Raw genomic sequence first — 4,547 nt, 5'->3', positions numbered from 1 at the left:
AATTGCTGCAGAGGGCAAGGACTCACTTAATTTCTTCTCTTTCTTAGGAAGGCTGAGAATTGCAGTGGACCCAGTGATGATGATGCAAATATGTCATCACATGGGTGGGGCTGGGATTTCCCTTTGTTTTTGGTTTTCTCCCCAAATTTGCTGTTAAGTCTATTCTAGGTTTACACCAACACTTTCCATTCTCCCCCACCACCACCCACAAACAGTTACAAAGCAATACAGCCAGAAAGAATTCTGGGAACTATAAAATAGACGTTTGGGGGCCATCAGTTGTCTATCTCTGCATCACCCTTAGGATATTTATGACAACACAGATCTGCACTTTCTGTCTGGCCCACTGCTTCCCAAGTGCAAGAGCAGGTGACATGATATTCCTCCCAATTGCAAATGTAGTTGATTGCCAATGCAATCCATGTTTGATGGTCAATATTTATTGTTGCCCCTTTATGGATTATTGCCTTGTCGTGGCAAAGGGGCTTGCGTAGCTCAATGAAGCTATGAGCTGTGCCATGCAGGGCCACCCAAGATGGACAGGTCATAGCAGAGAGACAAAACGTGATCAACTGGAGAAGGAAATGGCAACCCACTCCAGTATCTTTGCCATGAAAACCTCATGGACAGTACCAAAAGGATGGGAAGGCCTGGAGAAATGTTGTCCATGGGGTCACAATGGGTTGGACACAACTTTGCAACTAACAACAACATTGATTGTCTATGGATATTCTCAGTCATCCAGGTCATGGTTGTCCCAAAGGTGTTTTTTCAAAAGACAACTGGATTTTCTTGGTTTTTACATGAAGACGTTTTGCTTCTCATCTTCTTCAGTTCTGAATGAACTGAATTCATTATTTATTACATTTTTACGCTGCCTGACTCTCAACAAGTTTCATTCAAAACTACTATTTTCCAACCAGAGCCCTACAGAATGGATGGTCTCTAGTACTTTGTACCATTCTAACAGCAGCCCTTGTTCTGATTGGCTGAAGTACCAGGTATGCCATATACCCCACCAAGGAGTGTGGCCAAGCTACTACTTCTCCACTGGTAAGCAGATATCATTTTAAAAAACTTTGAATTAATCCAATAATGGCTGTCTTTATCTATGTTTTCCATTTGACATATTTATCTCCCATCTGAGGGTTTCTGCCAAGGCTGTACGCTTTACTTTTCCATATCATGCCTTCAGCACCTCAAAGACACCTTTCTTCTTAAAAAAAAGGTGTAGTATAAGCACATCATTGCTATGTTTCTATGAATGAAATTATCATTTCTTCTTTTCTACCATGGGCTTACAAGAGGAAAATGGGGAGAAAGGACAATCTGTTCCACTGTTGCTTTGATTATTATAGCATCAGAGCAACAAGGGAAAAACAAACTCAAAGGATGTCCCTTAGTGCCAATACAGGCAGACCAAGTAAAAATACAGTTTGTTCAACAGCTCTTCAAAGTTATAATGGCACTAGAAAAATGGTACTTATGACTGGTTCTCAAGAGTTCCAGCTGTACCAGCATCCCTGCCAGGCCTGGCTAGCTTGGCCCATACAGGATTGGAAGGGCTAGTAACAAGGAAATTACAAATCAGATCTTGAAATGGTTATGCTCTTGACTGACCCTGGCCCCATTCTTAAGCTCCTGCAATGCAGACCGGAGTTTCTGAAGGTTCCTCAAACAGAACAGTCACATGGGACAAACATTAGTATGCAATTGCCCAGAATGGAGATTAGTGGATTTTAAGTGCAAGCTAAAAATTAAGGTAGAGTATCCTTAAGGATTTTATTTTCCTGGGCTCCAAGATCACCACAGATGGGGACTGCAGCCAAGAAATTAAAAGACGCTTGCTCCTGGGGAGGCAAATCTAGGCAGCATACTAAAAAGCAGAGACATCATCCTGCCAACAAAAGTGCTTATAGTCAAGGCTACGGTTTTCCCAGTTGCAATGTATGGCTGTGAAAGTTGGACCATAAGAAAAGCTGAGCCCCAAAGAATTGAGGCCTTTGAACTATGGTGCTGGAGAAGACTCATGAGAGTCCTTAGGACTGCAAACTGGTCAGTCCTAGAGGAGATCAATCCTGACTTCTCTTTAGATGGCCAGATCCTGAAGCTGAAACTTAAAACTTTGGCCACTTAATGAGAAGGAAGGAATCGCTGGAGAAGAGCCTGATGCTGGGAAAGATTGAAGGCAAAAGAAGAAAGGGACAACAGAGAATGAAGTGGCTGGATGGAGTCACCAAAGCAGTAGGTGTGAGCTTAAATGGACTCCAAAGGCTGGTAGAGGACAGAAAGGCCTGGAGGAACGTTGTTCATGGGGTCACGATGGGTCAGACGTGACTTCGCAACTAACAACAACAACAATAATCCTTAAGGAGGGGTGACCAGTTTTTGAATGTACAACATTCTTACTCAGGCATCCATATAACAAAATTGGAGAAATGAGAATTGAATGACTGCATATTTCTCAGTGGCCTCCAGGGATAACTTTTGGGTTAGTAAGCAACCAATAAGTAATTTCTCAATTATTGAGACATATAAGAAATTGCTGCAAGGTCTAGCAGATATACCCCTTTTTCTATCTCAGGTTAGGATGGTATTCAAATCAGTAAGATTTTTAAAAAGTACAAGAGGAAGCTGGAATGGTCTTTGGAGAAGAAGAGGTTTACCTTTGAGTTTTGGAAAGTCCTTTTGGGTAAAGTTTCTATGGAGATCTGATGTGAGGCAATACAATTTGGTCTTGGTTAGATGAGATCTGTATTTTAGAAGATCTTTAGTAAAGTATTTTAGATGCTTTGCTAAACAAACATTATTAAACAAACTATAGCTTAGTGTAGTATGTGAAGCCATGAACACTTTCTCCAAAGGAAATGAAGCCTGACTAAGTCTTGTTCTTGTTACTTTGATATTGATCAGATAATTGGGGTGGGTGGTGAAGACAGTCTGATCTTTCTTCCTTAGGTCATGAAATGCTTCAGACAGGATGTCACTAGCTGTCATTTCATTTCTCTGAAGGCAGATACTGTAGAAACTAGGCCCAATATAAATACTAAAGAGTCTTCCTGTGGAAAAAACCCCATTTTATTGAATTTTTATTCCTGGTTTTTCTATTGCCCTAATTATATTTGAAGGATAATTCTATGTCTAGTTTTCTACTGCTGTGTCCAGTCTTCCCTCTGGTCCATGCCTGATACAGAAGATTCTGAGCCCTGATTGGCTGAGGAGAAACTGGTGCCACTATATAAGGAACTGTCAAAAGGCTGGAAGCTGCTGCTCCTGTTAGAAGAGCAGCCACACTAGCTGTCAAGCTAGTGCTTATGGTTAGCCTCCAATGTTAGCAATAAATATTAGCTTTTACCAATTGTCTCACCTCAGTATGCAAGTCCCCTCGCACTGGGACATAACATCTACTGTTTCCCCAAACATAAGACTTGGTTTTATTTTCTTTTGACCCCTGAAATAAGCACTTGGCCTTATTTTCAGGGAGGTCTTATTATTTTTGAAGTGCAGGAGGCAGCGAGTGTGGTCACCTTATGGCTGCTGCTGTGTTGCAATATTTTTGGGGAGGGCTTATTTTTGGGGAAGGGCTTATTTTAGCACATGTGCTCAAAAGCCCAATTGGCTTTATTGTCGGGAAGGTCTTATTTTCAGGAAAACAGGGTATTTCCATGTTGTATCAGTTCTGCTGGGGTGATTTGTGGACCATTATTTCTTAGCATGTTATGTGAATTTCCTGTAGTATGTTGAACAATCCTTGGTTGAAGAAATCATGACTCACCACAATTTGTATACCCAACCTTCATCTGAAGTATTCCTCAAGGTTTCCTAAAAGGGCCTTAATAGTTCAATGACTTTGCAAACAAGGCTGTTTTATCTACTTCTTATAAGCTCTATAAACTTCCAAGAATGTAATTTTAAAGTTTATATTTGGTGCTGTAGCCTTGTTAACCACAGAGCATTCCTTAAACTTTATATGTACAGTACAATTAGAGTTTACTGTAATTTATATTGCATTTAAGCTGAGGCACCACCTCAGCTCAAAGCACTATGTCATATCATTTAGGGCCGTGATGGTGAACCTATGGCACGCGTGCCACAAGTGGCACGTGGAGCCATTTGTCAGGGCACGCGAGGCGCTGCCCTGTCAGCTAGCCAGTGTGCACGCGCGCGCTGGCCAGCTGAGTTCACCTTTTTAAAAGCTATTTTTCGCCTTCCCCAGGCTCCAGAGGCTTTATAGGAGCCTGGGGAGGGCGAAAAGAGCCTCCCCCGCCCCCTCCGGAGGCTTCAGGGAATATCCGGAGGCTTCCCTGAAGCCTTCGGAACACTTAAAACCACCCTCCGAGCAACCCGGAAGTGACTTCCGGGTTGCTCGGATGGTCGTTTTAAGCGCTCTGAAGGCTTCAGGGAAGCCTCAGGACGGCCCCTGAACAGGCACGAGACGTGCGTCTCCATCGCCCGGGCCCGGATCGCCTCCGCTGCGCGGCGCCTCAGGCTCGGCGTCCTTGCACCCGGCCTTCACATTGCTACCGCCGCCGCTACCACCGCCGCTA

The sequence above is a fragment of the Natrix helvetica genome, assembly GCF_964273705.1.
Source record: "Natrix helvetica genome assembly, chromosome: 1".
Lineage (NCBI taxonomy): Eukaryota > Metazoa > Chordata > Lepidosauria > Squamata > Natricidae > Natrix > Natrix helvetica.
This window is presented reverse-complemented; position numbering follows the sequence as displayed.